Source organism: Pinus tabuliformis, chromosome J (assembly GCF_031772625.1).
Source record: "Pinus tabuliformis cultivar Carrire ecotype Pingquan chromosome J, CPIR1, whole genome shotgun sequence".
In the NCBI taxonomy this organism is placed as follows: Eukaryota; Viridiplantae; Streptophyta; class Pinopsida; order Pinales; family Pinaceae; genus Pinus; species Pinus tabuliformis.
Genome location: NC_142295.1, coordinates 1,414,821,778 through 1,414,839,016, shown reverse-complemented (window position 1 = coordinate 1,414,839,016; position 17,239 = coordinate 1,414,821,778).

The following is a 17,239-nucleotide window of genomic DNA, read 5'->3' as shown; positions in this document are numbered from 1 at the left end:
TATGTGCCCACAATAGGCGATCTTCCTATCACTAGTGATGATCTCTATAAGAAACCACTGCACGGGCCACCTTGCAAAGGAACCTCCTAAAAGGTCCTGGGACTCCAATCACATAGCGCTGAAGTCGACGAGGAATGTCGTCTATAGTGGTCTCAGGAATATCTCCTGTCAAGCGCTCAAGATGACCCTCCAACTCGGCCAAAACCTCTGCTGATTCGTCTTGTGGGGCTGGCGCGGGTGCAACTGGTTGCCTCCTCTCGTAAGGCCGGAGAGCGGCTAGTCGCTGTGGACCCACATCTACATTTCAAATTTTTACTATCAGTTTTGAGACGATGAAAAAATAACAAAAAATTAAAATAGGAAAAATGTTGAAAAGGATTTTACCTGACTCGTCCCACTGCTCTCCTGGTGGAAGAACGACGTCTGGGTCACCACGAAAATCTATCCCAGCGTAAGGGAAGTCCTGAATGGAAAAGACCTGGTTTTCCAGCCATTGGAAATACTCAGGTTTGAATCGAGCAACCTCTGTCCTCTCGTCCGGGTGACGGGCCATGACTGCAACCCATTGCATCAGTTTGGGCTCTCGAGGAAGACCAACTCCAATAGTAAGGTGTTGTGGGATCAACATAGGAACCCTCTCCAGGCCAAAACTCACAACCAAAGCCCCATAACCAAAGGTCTTTAGTTGTCTGTTTTTGGCCCTGGTCAGTTGGCCTTTCAGATTGGCCAACACGGCATCGCACCAGTTGAAGATGGTGCCTCGAAAGCAATCAAATGCCATACGCATCTGGGATCCGTGGCAATATGTAATGCGGCAGCTCCGCAAAGTCTGGTGACAGTGAACGCAATCACCATGAGCTCCTGACGGGATACGGTCTTTATGTCTATCCCTTTGTCTCTAGCCTGGCTGTTGCAGTACTCTAGCCTGAGGCTATCGACAGACTGGCCACCTAGCCTATCCCCAAGCAGAGCCAAGTCTTTGCCTCTCTTAGGCAAACCAGTCAAGAAATATATGTCCGCCGGCTTGATTTCGAGCTGGTGGCCACCAATGAAGAAGCACTGGTCCTGTATGCTCCATCTGTCAACCAGCCACTGTAAGAAATCCACTTGAGCCCTCATGCCAGGAATAGCCCAGTATTTGTATAATCCGCACGCCCTCAAAGCATCAAGTGAAGGCTGATGATTCCATGCGGCGGCATCCACGTCCTCATGCTCTCGTTCACGCCAATCTAGCATGATGTACTCTCTGCATCAAGCATAAAGACAAATTAAAATGCTAGAAAATATTTTGTGTGGTCCATTTTTGAGAATTTTTGGGTTCAAAACCCTTGCAGCGGGGACTGCACTCTCCAGGTTAGACACAGTGCGTGGGACCACACTTTGTCTACACGGAAGGTGTGGACCCCGAGCTTTTTCCCAATGGAGAAAAAGTCGGGGTCCGCAGGCCCGCAATGGTAAACCTGCGGGCCCCCGCGTGTGGGTTTTGCACCTAAAAACCCTCCCAAAAATGAAATAAAGGACTAAAACAAAAAATTAAACGGTTAAAAATGAAGAGTGGGATGATGTGGATTACTTGGATTAGACGACGTTCGATTCCGACGGTTGGATTTTCCGCAATCTTCACGGGAAGTTTTCTGAGCAAAAGCACTATTTTCTCACCCAAACTCAAACGGTAAAAATGAATTGACAAAGGCCCTTTTTATAAGTTTTTTGAGTAAATAAATTGCAAATTTGTTTATGTTTCACTTTGAAAAGGTATTTTGCGACATTTTTATCTATTTCAAACATGTATGAGTAATGTTTGTGTTCTTGTGCATAATAAAGGACTATTCAGGTGAAATCTATCACTTTCGACGAAAAAAAATGTAGAGTCATCTTTAAGCTCTTTTCTGACTCCTAAAACATGAAAAGATTGCTGAGTGTTTCTTTTAAACTCGTTAAAATGGAATTAAAAGACGATCTACTTATAGCTCTTTTCCAACCATAAAAAACATGAAAATATTGCTGGATTTTTGTCGTTTCAAATTCGATATTGGTTATAAAACGATGTGTCATTGATCGCTTTTTTACTTTTTCGGATCAAGGGCACTAATTACGAAAATTAATCCTTGGTCGTAAAGATCAAGTGGTTCTCTCAAGTATTATTTTATACTTTTTCGGGCTTGGGAGACACAAATTTACGAAAAAGGTCAACCCTGGAGTCTTCTTAAGTTTTTTCAGACTCTCTAAAATTGAAAAATGTCGAGTTTCTCCTATACTGGACTCGTTAAAATTTCACAGTAAAGGACCTGTTCAATTACAAACAGGAACGAACCACTCCTTCTTAGGGTTCGAATTTAAACTAAGTTGGACTCATCCGAAGGATGAGCTTATAATCAAGCAAATGTTATCCTCCTCAAGATTGTAAAAAATAAAGAGGTACTTGCCAGAAATGGTGGGGGAAAAGAGAGAAAAATGAGCCTGTTTGTCATACTTTGTAACCACTCTTGAACACGACACTTTCATTCACCTGGGTTGGGAAATCCTTTTCCTAACAGTTGATCAAACCACATTGAAAGTCTTCAGCCAGTTTCTGGGTATTAACTTTGGGTCAATTGTCACCAAACCATCTGTTGTGTCGTTATTTGTTCAAGAGGTCACTGCCAATAAGCCATTCATCTGCAAAATATCTGTCATCCATCTTGACCATCCCTGAGTCAGTGCTTGCAACTAAATTTCTTCAACTTGATCTATGATTTCGTGTTGTGGGCTTGCCTATGACGGATCGCTTTCTATCGACATTGACTCATTATCTAGAAAGATGATCTAGGAATCGTCAGTGCCTTGAAGTCTGCATGCCTCAATGGCAGGTTTCTCGCCTTTGACGACAGTCTACATCATTAACTTTCGATCAAAGGATTCCATGAAATGTTCGACATCAAAACATTTATTCGCATCTCATGGATTGTACTAGATACTTTGAGAGCCATTGACATCACTGGTGGTTTCTCTCACACTTGTTAACAGTTTACATCATTGACTGGTAATCAAGTGGTTTCTACCATGTTCGACATCAACACATTCATTCGCATGGATAGAATCGTACTGTTTCGGGAAGTAGAAATGAAGACCCTGGATCTAGTTTCCACAATCTAGGCTGCGAGGAATTTTGTATTCATTATATAATGGACTATTCATAAACAGATGGCTGCGTCCATACTGTGTCCACATGAGTCTATACTTGTGATGTTTTGCAAAATCATTCCTGTATCAGAGCAGTAGTTAGTTTTCTAGTCAGTTTTGATCTGAGCATGGGAATGCCTACCTCAGCGATGATATTATCTCATATATATATCTTGCATTGAATGTTTTTACAGGTTCCAACCGGGTTCTCCACAAGATGATCCTCGAAATGATAAAGTACTTCACTCTTCCTAAATGATAAGAAATCCTCATCTACTACAGACTTCGCACTTTAGGGGGAAATCTGTTACACAAAAATATCGTCACCATGATTATTTGTAGTCAGTATGGGTCTATCATCACTTGTACTATCCTCCTAAGCAAGTCTTAGACCTCAGCTCTTCAAATCAAGCTTTGGAAATGAGAGAAAGACATTAAAAATCAATGTAACTCTGGTTCCGCACTTTCTCTCATGGTCACCTGCGGTCCCGCACCTTCTGTGTACAAAAACTGCGGACCTGCCCGCTCTGTCCCTAACGGTGTAGGTGCGTACCCCTATGAAAGTCAAAAGGCGCAAGTTTTATCTTAAAAAACTCACTTTGGGTTAATTCTAGAGGTTTCTAGAAGGAATTTTGACATGGATTGTTCGCTCTGAGGTGGTTCATGCATCCCAAAAGAGAAGGAGCTAATCCCTTGATGAGAGGAGCTATCCCTTTGAAGAAGGGTTTTATCCCTTTGAAGGAGGACCTAGTAACCTCCCTCCATTGCACTATAAATACAGGCATTGGGCTGGTTGCTAGGGAGGTTAGAAGATGAACATTTTTTAGGGTAAATGCTGGTGAAATCAAGACTTCCTAGTTGAGATTAAAAGGAGAGATCACACATCCTTTTGGCTTCATTGGGGAGTGAGTGAAACTTGTCAAAGTAGAGGAGACTTCTTGTTGGACCCTAGGAGGAGCTTGTACAACGTCAAGGCAAAGGTTGTAAAGTTCTTCTTCTTTTGAATTAATACAATCAAACTCATTTTTCTCAACAAGTATCTTATGTTATTTGTTACATGGACTCCTTGACTTTCATGTTAAATATGTTTTATGCAATTGGCTTTTCAGGTGCTATTTAATTTGTTTGCCTTGTTTGTGTTTGCAGATTCGCGAAAAGGAGCTCACTTGGATCAAAGGAGCGAGGGCATCCACAAGCTTGCGTTGGACCTAAGGTAGGCCCTAAAAACACTTGTTTGCTATTTGTTTATCAAAGCATATTTAGAGAAAGATAGTGTCTGGTTGGTTTGCTTGTCATTAGGTCTTCTTTAGATTCTAGGAAGGTCTATCTTGTACGCAAGATCGACTTATTCCGTGCGACAGGGACTTTTTCTCGAATATCATCTTCCACTTCTTCAGGTTAATGACTCCATTCATATCAGTGGCCCAGTCTATTCCTAGCAACGCAGGATACGGATTGCTGTCATCAACAATCTCTATTACTTCAAAGTCTGTCTGTGTGCTCGCACCTTCGATATCAACTGTTATCCCTTTCAACCTCCCCACGGGAAAAATCTTCTGTTGGTTCACCATTCGTAATTGAATAGGGGACCACTGTAACACAAGATTGCCCATGCATTCCCATGTCTTCTTTGGTAATACATTCACATCCGAACCCAAGTCTAGGATTACCTGATCCATTTCATACTCACAAATCTACGCTGTCAATCTCATTTCCTTCCCGGTGCGCAATGCATGCTTTCCTAGTTTCCGGACTACACGCGGTTCCCCTGACCCTGTCAACCTAGTTATCAACTCCTGTAGTCCTTTAACTGACTTATTGTCACGCAACAGTTTCATGCAAGTATCCAAAAGAGTAGTTAGCATAGAAGGATCCATCCCTATCTCTGGTTGATCCTTACTACCTGAAGTGGAGGCCTCCACAAAACTCTTCTTAGCTTCCATGAACGTCTCCTTTACACATTCCAAGTTGAACTCAGGTTCCTTTGTAGGAGCCTTACGAACCCATTTATCTTCCTCGGGCTGATCCTCCCTTATCGTCGCACCGCTTCTGAGCACCATATTCACATTCGGATCTTCTTCGCATGGTTCAGACCTCATCATTTGAATATTTTGAGTCAGAGTAGGCTGGAGTACTCCTTTCTTGCGCATCTGTGCAATCAACGTAGGAAAATCTACTGCTTCATGATTGAACTGAGCATAGTATGAAGAAGATATTCTTGTTGGGTTGGTACAATCATGGGTGTAGTGCCCTGGTCCTCCGCAAATGTATCAAATTAACTATTAGTGGCCCCTTCCTAGCCCCATTCTGCCTCATCTTAACCTCGCCCTTGAAATCCACAACGCGACATTCCCACCACTAGGTCGAGGGCTCTTGTTTCTGTCTGCATTTGATAGGCTAGGGTCCAATCCATCATTAACTCGTAGCTCCGACAAGTATGCTTGTGGTGGTCCACCAACCTACAGAAATTACAAAACAATTGCTGGGGTGTCGTTGTATACTTCTGCAACAAATGAAAATTATCTATCGTGTGCTTTCCTCCTATCTGACAGATTGTGCACCACAGTGTGGGTGCTACACTCAACCCTGCTTGTGCCTCCGGTCTCAACAGCAATGGCCCCCCTCCTGCCAAGTAGTTCGCAAACACTGATAGTGGTCCTTGTCGTGGCCCTAGCCTTTACATTTTATGCACCACACTTCCTCCCGTGCCTCCGGTTGCAGTGCCCTATTCTGCTTCAAGCTCTACATTTCCAGGCAGAGATTTTGTAGTTGCATGTGGATTTGTTAAACTTCCAGCCCTAGATCCTGTATCAGTGTTTCACGTAACCTCATTGCCATTTCAAACGCTTCAGCCTATGTTGTGACAGTGCCATCCTCAGGTGCGGTGTTAGATATGCCACAAACCATGGGCGATGCTACGCATCTGTGAGCGTCATGTTAGCCTTGCGGATCGTACTCTTCAGCCATTAATCCACATCCCAGGGGGTCTTGCCTAGAATCATTGTGTTACACAATAATTTGTCACTATTGGTCACTGTCCCTGTTACCCCTTTCCGCACTTTGGAGGACTCATTCCGGGACCTGTGAGCAGTGACATAACTTAAAACCACTTGCATTACGTTCCCCTAAGTATGGACTTCATGTGCCCTGAAGACATCTCCTGCAAAATATCCCTGAAAAGTGCCCTTTTTCCATTAGCGCGGGTCCACAATGTACTGCCCGCGCCAATGGGGGAAATCCTCAAAAGAGGGCGCGCCAATTGGCGCTCTGTCTTAGAGTTACACCCGCGCCAACCAAGTTTGGAAAAGATTTTTAACAAACGCGCACCCGGATGTTTTTTCCCTTCAAATCATGAAGTTTTTGAGGATAAAGCTGATCTCTTGGATGTCAAGATTCATCATCTATCCCTTACATCTATCCACAATGGCTTTTTGGGGATAATGCCAATCCATAATGGGTGTCTTGATTCATTGTATCTTCCTCCCCTTCTCCATCTATAAAAGTCTGTCCTCATGCATTTGACAAGCTAGTTTTTGAGTAGTAGTGATAACGCTTGTCTTGAGTGATAGTAAGAGTCTTGGAGCATAGGGAGGTTATGCTGCCGGAAGTCTGAGAGAGAAAGGTCTATTGCAAGACATATGTAGCTGCTCGCCCAGCCAGAGGAGAGATTCAACGTCAGAACTTTGGTTGTATTTTTCTCTGTTGATTATTCATTAATAAACGACTATCATTATGGTTCCGATCTTATTGTTCATGTTTGATCTATATCTTTTCTGACTGATATATAGTTGTATTTAGTGGATTTTATGCTTGTATTCGCTTCGTTCTTTGCATGTGCAGGTATCCATTCGCGGAGATCGTGAGGATCGTGACCTGCCGGAGCAAGGGAATGGGAGTATCAACTCTTCTACAACACTAGCGTTGGACTCCAGGTTGGTTCTGATAATCCACTTTCAATTTGCAACTAGGAACTTGCATGGTAGCGTTGATTGATTGTTGCTAGACCCATTTTGGGCTAGTGGGATCGCCTCTGTCCACAGAGGGGATTTACCTCTCCAACAATTTGGCGACTCCACTGGGGAAGCTATTTGTTGTTTGACTCGTGAACTTTGGACGGAGCCTGAAGTACGGCCAGGTAGCCTTCGAAATGCTATTGCTTTGCATTAGCGAAGTAGATCAACACCACTTCAGTCAATCTCCGGTTTGGTTTACGAATCGAACAGCTTGGAGTTTGTCTTGCACTTTGGTTTTCTCTTGTTTGCTTGCGTAAATAAGCTTTCTGGGTCAGTTTTTAAGTTATTTCTTGCTGCCTAGTCTGCCTGGATACTGTCGATCAGACCCTGAACTGCTTGTTTTTATTTTTAAGCTAGCAAATTTGATTAGCGCGACTTTTTCCCTGACAGTCGCGCCAATTGGCGCCATTTTCCAGTGTACAGCTCGCGCCAATGCTCAATTAGCGCAGTTTTCTTCCTGACAGTCGCGCCAACCCTGTGAACTTGTTCATTTTGCTTGTTTACAGCCTCCCAAGCTTGGGTTTCCTATTTTGTTCAATCATCTGAATGTATCAGAGTCTTTTTTGACTGGTTTTGAGTCTTTTTCTGGCAAATTATTAATTTGATTTCATTTGATCATTACTTGGAGGTTTGTCTCAATCTTTTCACAATTTTTCATCTTTTTTCTTTTGTTTTTGCAAAAAAAATTCCCCCTCATTCGCCAGGGGGGGCTAAATTGTGTATGAGTGTTAATCGCCTTTGAGTGTTTTTAGTTTATGATCTTTGGAACTCTCACCCGTTTTTCTTGGTTTGCACTTGATTGGTTCTTAGATTACATTAGAATCATCGTGTGTTTGAGAATTCTCTTGCATAGATCACACTTGCATAATTAGAATTCTCATTTTCAGGATAGGAATGAAAAGTGTGCATAGATTACATTTGCATACTTTGGGTGTTTGCCAGTTTCTGTTTCGGTCTTCTCTTGATCCAGTCAACTTTTTGGATACTCTTTTGCATCTGTTTGGTGGTTGTTGAAGCTTGTTTTTGGGTTATTGGAGCAATTTAGTTCTTTTTTCTTGATTTCCATATGGCTTCGTTTTCAGCCTAGATCACATGGCTCATTGAGATTTTGGAGTTTTTCTTGGTTTGAAGGATTGCCTTTCTTTTCAAAGACTTGATTGTGTCCATTGAGTGAAATTTGCTTTTTTGCTCTCTGTTATTGTTTCTCAAAATTTACTTAGTGCATTTTGCCAATAAAAGAAAAATGAACAATCTCTTTTGCGTTATATTAGTTAATGGAAATTAAAGTTTTTCGTTGTTGTTAGTGATTAATGACTTTAAAGAAAAGTTTCTTTTATTGCCATTAGCTGCATTAGAGTTATCATTGTTTGTTTTATGATCATTTTGTTCGATTGAAAGATCTCAACTCTCTCGTAGTTAGCATTCATCGAATGAAATGATATATTTTGGCATATAGTTTGCATCTAGGAAATTTTGAGATATTACATACGGTAAGGCCTGAAAATCGAAACCTAATCAAAGATCAACTGTAAAATGAACTGAATGAATCTAACAACGCATTGGAACTTAACACATACATTCTAGAGGTCTAGGCTAGAGACGTGTTCCGGCGTCGTTAAACCTAGCCACTATTGTTTCACATTACGGTTGGGTGATTCCTCCTTTTGTGACTCGGTAGTGGTCTAGCACGGATTTGTGCTCCCACGTACCGTCGAGTATATGTGGAGACCCCACTAGGTTATCATCCTTTATCCATAGGAAGCCGTGTCTGCCGCCTTACAAGCTGTAATGCACTGAACACAACATTCGGGAAGATTGACTGCCGTACGGGAAGTCCTTGGTTTTCATCTGATTGCCAAGGTGTATAAGCAGTTTTACGAATTGTTTGGTAAACCTTTTGCCTAGTTCTCCAGAGTAGTCACTTTTGACCCTTTTCGGACTCCCTAAAAGAAAAGGTTAACCTGAGCATTTGTCACTTCGGGCTCACTAAATATTCGAAGGAGACCAGAGTAATCTTTTTATCCTTTTCTCGACTCTTAAAACATGAAAAGGTCAAGTTCAGTTCCTTTGTCTTAAAAATTATTCGGCCATGATTCACATTTACCCGGTTAGATCTTGTTTGTGTTAGCTTGAGTAGGGTTCTTTCTCGTTTTCAATGGCAACCTTCCCCGAGTCTACCGGCCAAGGTGTTCCCCTGGATGGAAACCCTAGTCCATTTCCTTCTTTTGGAAATGTCGGTGCTCCGTATATGGCAACTTTGTCTTTGCCTGGGTTAACCATCGGTTTGCCCGTATGGTTGTTTTCAACCTCGGTGGTCCCGAGTGTGATGACTCCTGTTCCACCATCTCCTCCACCCAAACAACATCATGTTGATTCCAAGGTGGACCTCTCCCCTTCTTCGCCTATTTCTGCGTCCTCATCTTCTACTTCACCTGGCGAAAGTCTGGATTCAAGTAACCAGGTGGCTAAGAAGAAGAAGAAGAAGAAGACTCCTAAGCGAGAGGTTAAAAGTACAACTCAAGTCGAGCCACCTTCTGCTCCTCCGCAGAAGGTCAAATTTCCTTGTAAGTTGTGCAAGGAGGACCATCTTCTTCGCGATTGTCCTGGCATTCCCAAGGTCTTAGAAGTATGGTCTCGCGATACGGCCCACCCCTCATTGTCCTCTGGAGCTCACGACGATGCTACCCTATCAGCTGGAAATGTTAAGGGAAAAGGGAAGATTCGAATCCCCTGTAGACTTTGTGAAGGCAATCATCCACTTCACCTTTGTCCGCTCATGGATAAAGCCTCTGTTGTCTTGGAAAGTCTTACAGCTCCCTCACCCCAACTTCCCGTTGGTTATCAACATCTCTCTGCAGCCACATATCGTTGCCCTGCTGACAAAGAGATCGACCAAGATTCCTCTCCTGTCCAGCCTCCTCTTCTTGAACCTGGCTCTGCCAAGCCTGTTCCAGACCAACCATTGATCAGAAAGAGTGTCGACTCGAGTTCACCACCCGTCGACCACTCTGTTTCGGAAGAGCATCATTCCCATGTTCTTCTCGTCTCCTCAGATTCTCCTGAGTACGGAAATGACTCTCCTATCCCAGCTGTTCCCGAGAGTCCTGCTTCGGTCCCTTTAGAGCAGGGGGGCAATCATACGATTCCCCCACCAAGTAGTTCAGTCATTTCCTTCGACTGGAGTCGTTTGACCACCTCCCGCCTTCCATCCCATGTGCCTTTCTGGGTTACGGTACACGCCTATAATAAGGTGATACCTGGCACTGTTTTGGATGAGGGTGCATCTGTCAGTCTTATGCCTGCCACTACTTGGCAAGCTTTGGGTTCCCCACAGCTTCTGCCAGTCGCGCCGAATCTGACGGCTTTTGACGGAGGAACTAGTCAACCATTAGGGATCCTTCCAAAGTTCCCTATTACTTTGGGAGGCAAAACCGTCTATATAGACGTATCGGTTACCCAAGGTGCTTTAGATTTCAGTCTTCTCCTTGGCCGTGACTATGTTTATGCCATGGGGGCCCTTGTCTCTTCACTTTTCCGTGTGGTTTGCTTTCCACACGATGGAAGAATTGTGACTATCGATCAATTATCGTTCGTTCGATCTCGGGTCCCTCCTGCGCAGTCGTCATCCCCTCCTGGTTTTCATCCACCAGTTGCATCTACCCCACCACAGATCAACTACGTGGCCACCTATCCTGTGCCTGTATCCAGCGATGCCGCCGTCGTGCACAGTGTCCTGGGGGCATTGGGTCCTGACTTCCGAGATGTTGTCCTTCCACCGGGAGTGGCACTCTTGGAAGCCCCGACTTCCTGTTCATTCTAATGAAGTTCGGTTGGAGCATAGTTCCTTTCCTGTGTCGAGCTCCTTAAAAAATGAAACTAGGTTTGGTCGGAGCATAGTTCATTGTCCTATGTCAAGCTCAAAAAATGAAACAACTCCCTTTCCAAATCGAGTCTTTTGATTAAGATCTCGTAAAATACAAGTCGAGTCTTTCACAGATCTCGAGAGTGAACCTTCATTCCATCCACCTCGTTGAATGCAATGAAGCTTGGGGGGCATGTACCTCAATTTGCGTTATCATGCTGGGGGCACGCGAACTTATAACAAGCATAGTTTTTCGTTTCAAGCTTGTGTAAAAATGAAACCGAATCCAAGCAGAGTTCTCCATGGTTCAAGCTTGTGTAAAAATGAACCCATACCCATTGCCGTTTATCCGCTAAGTTCTGCTAGATGAGCCTTGGTTGTTTCATTCCATCGCCACCATCTCTTTGGCCGATCATATGCTCTCACTTGATTGTTTATCTTTTCCTGAGGAACCGCAGCGATGAGTGGTTTTATTAGCCAGCCTCTTGACCATCATATGTTTTGAGCAGTTCTGCCATTACCGGAACCAGTTGCTACCCGTTATACCACTCGTTCCTCTAGGACAAGTCTCCTTTAAGCTCTTTTCTGACTCGTAAAATATGAAAAGATTGCCGAGTATTTTTTCCCTTTTGACTCGTTAAAAAGAATAAAATGGAGGTCTACTTTCAGCTCTTTTCCGACCGTTTAAAGACGAAAAGATTGTCGAGTTATCCCTCTTGACTCGTTAAACGTAAATAAGAGGTGGTCGTCTTTAAACTCTTTTCCGACTGTGTAAAAACGAAAAGATCGTCGGACCCTTGTCGTTTCAGGTTCATTAACAGTTTCGAAACGACGTGGTTTTGATCGCTTTTTTACTTTTTCAGGTCGAAATCACTACTAATGAAAAGTACTCCTCGATCGTAATGGTCGGGCGGTTCTTTCGAGCATTATTTTATACTTTTTCAGGCTTGAGAGACACAACTCTACGAAAAAGGACACCCTTGGAGTTTCCTTTTCTGTTGTCTTTTCAAACTCTCTAAACATGAAGAGACGCCGAGTTCTTCCTTTGTCAGACTCGTTAAAACTTGATGACATTGGAGTTCGTCAAGATGATGTTACAAGCATATGCTATCCCCATCAAGCTTGTTAAAAATAACTGGGGTACTCGCCAGAAATGGCGGGGAAAAATGGAACCATAATTATTGTCATGTCGGCAGTATGTCGCTCTTGACCATGGCACTTGTCTGCTTTCGTGTCTGGGTGGGGATATCACATCTCATTTTTCACTTGCCTCCGTGGATTTGGGTAATCCTGTTTGACCTCTCATCTGCTCATTGCCTCGTCACCATGACCTTTGATCCATTGATGTCAAATACTGCCAATTCCACTGTCGTGCCGCCAATATGTTCAAGAGAAGTTGACCTCTGTAGAAAAACAACCTCCCTCTGATAGCTCACATAATCCTGATTCACAACATTATCTCTCTGTCTCGTGTCGATGATGTGGGAAACATCATGGCCCACCTTCGATCAAGGTCACTTCATGTCGACTTCAACTCATTATCCAGGAAGTTGATCTAGAGACTCCCTTTTGGTGCCTTGGAGCCTGCATGTCTCAATGGCAGGTTCTTCGTGTTCGACGTGAGGTTTTCATCATTGGCCTCCGATCGAATGATTCTACGGGTGTTCGACGCCATCTCACTAATTGGCACGCCGTAGATTGTACCTATAGTACCTTGAGGGCCATTGTCATTATTGGTGGTACCTCTCGCGTCTGTTAACAGTTTTCATTATTGACTGGTAATCAGACGATGTTCATGCATGTTCGACTTCAGCTCATGTATTCGCATGCTTGAACTTGTACTTTTGTTCGGGTCAAGATGGAGCGCAAGACCCTGGATTTTGTCTGTTGTAATCCAGGCGTGATTTTGTGGATTCTTGTTACATGACTCATTCACTGGATGGCTGCGACCATACCTGAGTCTATTCATCGATCCTAACCGGATGGCTGTGCCCATACCATGGATCTAGATTATTATGTACTTTGTTATGGATGGCTGTGGCCATACCACATATATCATGTACTTGAGCTATCAGTTGTATCTCTCGATGCAGATTCTCCGACGGCAGCTACATGTGTTCTTGTAAAGCATTTCACCCCTCTCTCTCTCTCGGGCCTCATGCTTTAGGGGGCATTTGTTACACAGTAATTTGTCACTATTGGTCACCGTCCTTGTTACCCCTTTCCGCACTTTGGAGGACTCATTCCGGGACCTGTGAGCAGTGACATAACTTAAAACCACTTGCATTATGTTCCCCTAAGTATGGACTTCATGTGCCCTGAAGACATCTCCTGCAAAATATCCCTGAAAAGTGCCCTTTTTCCATTAGCGCGGGTCCACAATGTACTGCCCGCGCCAATGGGGGAAATCCTCAAAAGAGGGCGCGCCAATTGGTGCTCTGTCTTAGAGTTACACCCACTTCAACCAAGTTTGGAAAATATTTTTAACAAACGCGCGCCCGGATGTTTTTTCCCTTCAAATCATGAAGTTTTTAAGGATAAAGCTGATCTCTTGGATGTCTAGATTCATCATCTATCCCTTACATCTATCCACAATGGCTTTTTGGGGATAATGCCAATCCATAATGGGTGTCTTGATTCATCGTATCTTCCTCCCCTTCTCCATCTATAAAAGTCTGTCCTCATGCATTTGACAAGCTAGTTTTTGAGTAGTAGTGATAACGCTTGTCTTGGGTGATAGTAAGAGTCTTGGAGCATAGGGAGGTTATGCTGCCGGAAGTCTGAGAGAGAAAGGTCTATTGCAAGACATAAGTAGCTGCTCGCCCAGCCAGAGGAGAGATTTAACGTCAGAACTTTGGTTGTATTTTTCTCTGTTGATTATTCATTAATAAACGACTATCATTATGGTTTCGATCTTATTGTTCATGTTTAATCTATATCTTTTCTGACTGATATATAGTTGTATTTAGTGGATTTTATGCTTGTATTCGCTTCGTTCTTTGCATGTGCAGGTATCCATTCACGGAGATCGTGAGGATAGTGACCTGCCGGAGCAAGGGAATGGGAGTATCAACTCTTCTACGACACTAGCGTTGGACTCCAGGTTGGTTCTCATAATCCACTTTCAATTTGCAACTAGGAACTTGCATGGTTGCGTTGATTGATTGTTGCTAGACCCATTTTGGGCTAGTGGGATCGCCTCTGTCCGTAGAGGGGATTTACCTCTCCAACACATCGCGATATCTTTAAATTCAATGATTGACTGTGTCTCTGATTTCAGTTGGTTAAATTCTATGTTCAGTGCATTTTGGATCTTTGCTATTTCTACATTTGGGTGATCATTAGAGTGCTTGATATACCATGTCAATGCGTGATCCTATAGCACGCTTACCAATGTAGCCTTCCTAATGTCGCCATCCGTGACCCCTTGCACTTCCCATACTAGTCTTACCACAGACAAAAACTGGTTTGGATCCTCATTCCCTACTCCTCTGAATACAGGTAGCTTGATCGCGTTCGCCATGCTAAACTGCGGGTTTGGTGGAGGTGGAGTGGGTGAAGATGGAGGTGAAGGAGGTGAAGCAGATGATGGCGTAAGTGGAGGTGGTAACTACGGAATGCGCTGCCTTATTAGATTGAACACACTTCTCGCAGAGACTTGAGTGAGCTCTTCCTTGCTCTCTCATGAAGGTGAAATTAAGGGACTATTTACTAATCCCTTGCTACCTTTGTAGATCTTTCCACTTCGCGTCATTCCAAACATTAATGTATTCACATAACCTGCTTTTCACATAACAACATATTAATCCAAGTATTCAAAGATTTAATGTACTTACCTCGTGGTCCCTTGAGAAAATGTCATTCTGCTTTACTATAGCTCACGTTGTGTCTATCGTGAACTTAGTGATAAATCCCCCTATTATCCGGTCGAGCCAATGGTCCACAGCTTGCGCGATCTTATCTTCTAATGCCTCTAGTCTGTGCACTAACTTTGGAGTCCACACTATCGTTTGGTTGAGCTTATACCTTCCCTGGCTGTCGGCTAACCTCGCGATCCACTCATATAGTTCGGAAGGAAAGGATGTGAAGAAGATCTTGTGGATTTCCATATACACATAGTGATCCAACCACCTTTTCTCAGATACCTATGGAGTTGTGTTTTCCTGTGTCACAAACTCATGAAGCTTTTTGTCCAACCACTCTTCAATTTCCTTCTTTGTTGGGTTCCAGTGGCATGAAATCAGACATCCCTTAGGCAGATCCCGGTCCTGGAAATGGAACCATTTTTTGGCTTGTTGGGACTTGACCTAGGTTCTAAAGTGGTTTAGGCAAACAAATCCTAAAACTACTAGCCCTTTTAGAAACAATCCATGGTGCGCAGACTGAGGTCTCACCCGAGGTAGTATGGGAGGGTGTTGGAACCAAGTTTACACACCCTAGGGATGTCTTGATGAAGTCTGGGAAGTTCGCGAACTGAACCTCTGCATTTGCGCTGCTCCGCGTAGCTGTCTTTCCTTTGCAACTTACGCAACTAATTCTACATAGCTCTGTCAAGAGCGTGAATAGGTGCTATCTAGATCCTTATTCCTTATTGTTCTTTTATTATAGATCTTGACTTAATTATGTGGGCCCAATATTCTTATTAATCATTCAACATTCATACTAAGTGTGCGCAATCATAAACTGTAAAGAGATGCATAAATATAACAGAAGCATAGACATAGAATATTCCAAAATCAACTTATCTTTTATTAATTCTCTGTCCAAGTACAATCCCAACTCCACCCTGTGCACTTAGCTGCAGGGGTCCGCACACACAACTGTAGACTCTACCAGGCCTCTGCACACTCAACTGCAGAGCCTCTTACTACTACTACAATGAAAGACCCAGAATTATAGACTCAGAGCTAATTCATCATCCAAAACCCATATGACTTCTCTAAGCTAAGACTTACTTTACCCTTAGAGCCTCACTCTATTTATACAATCCCATGGTCCGCGGACCATGGGTAGGTCGACACACTTTACATTCAATTACATTATCTTAGGGTGGACAACCCTAGACTCTCACTCTCTGCACCCACATTTCATGGGGTCTTTACATTACACTTTTGCTTAAATTCGGGCTTCAAGCCCCAAAAACATACTATGGGGGAATCCGTTGCCCAAAAAAGGCCAAACGTCATCAAGAATCCCTGTCGCAAAGCATTTCAATCTTTAGTGCCATGGCGAAGCTCTATCTCTAAGTACCAATTCATCGGTATAACATACAAAGTATGACAAAACCGCAACCTCATCATCTTTCTTTACATGCGCCAATCATCAAAATTGTCCTTGTGCATACCCCACCATCTCGCAGGTGTAGTGCGCAACACCCAGTCCAAGACCTGGAAGTGATGCTTCTCTGGCACTTCCCTCTCAAATGTATCCAAAAATATATCAACATCATTTAAACCATCATAATAAGGCATATTCCTTACCTCTGAGGATACACAATGCAATGACTTGGTCATCATATTACAGTGTAATGTGGATACTTCATGCATTCGGTTATGCCAATCAATCACATAAAAGAACTGGATCGAATCTATCCTTCCTTTTCCTTCTAGGAATTCGGTGGAACAATCCTCATCTGAATCTGAAGTGCAGGAGCTTTCACGGTCCCATGCGATGCGTCCATCCACTATCGGATTCACCCAATCTTGATCTCACGTTGTTATCTTATAAATCTGGTCCAAGTCATCGTCGCTTTCATAATCGCGGATTGGTTCAGTATAGCGCAGTCCTTCTGTAGGGTCCAAGGGCACTACTACATGGAGCGATTTCTTCTCAGATATCATCTTCCACTTCTTCAAATTGATTACCCCATTCATGTCAGTGGCCCAATCAATTCCAAGGAGCACAGGGTAGGGATTGTTGCCATCCACAATCTCTATCACTTCGAAATCAACCAATGCATTCGTGCCCCCAATATCCACTGTCACTCCCTACAATCTTCCCACGAGAATGATTTTCTGTTGAATTTCCATCCTTAATTGAATCAGAGACCACTGCAGCGCAGGTCTCCCAATCCTTTCCCATGTCTATTTAAGCATTACATTCACATTTGACCCCAGATCCAAGATTACTTGGTCCATCTCATATTCTCTTATCTGCGCAGTGAGTGTTATCTCATGCCCTGTTCTGGCCCTATTCTTACCAA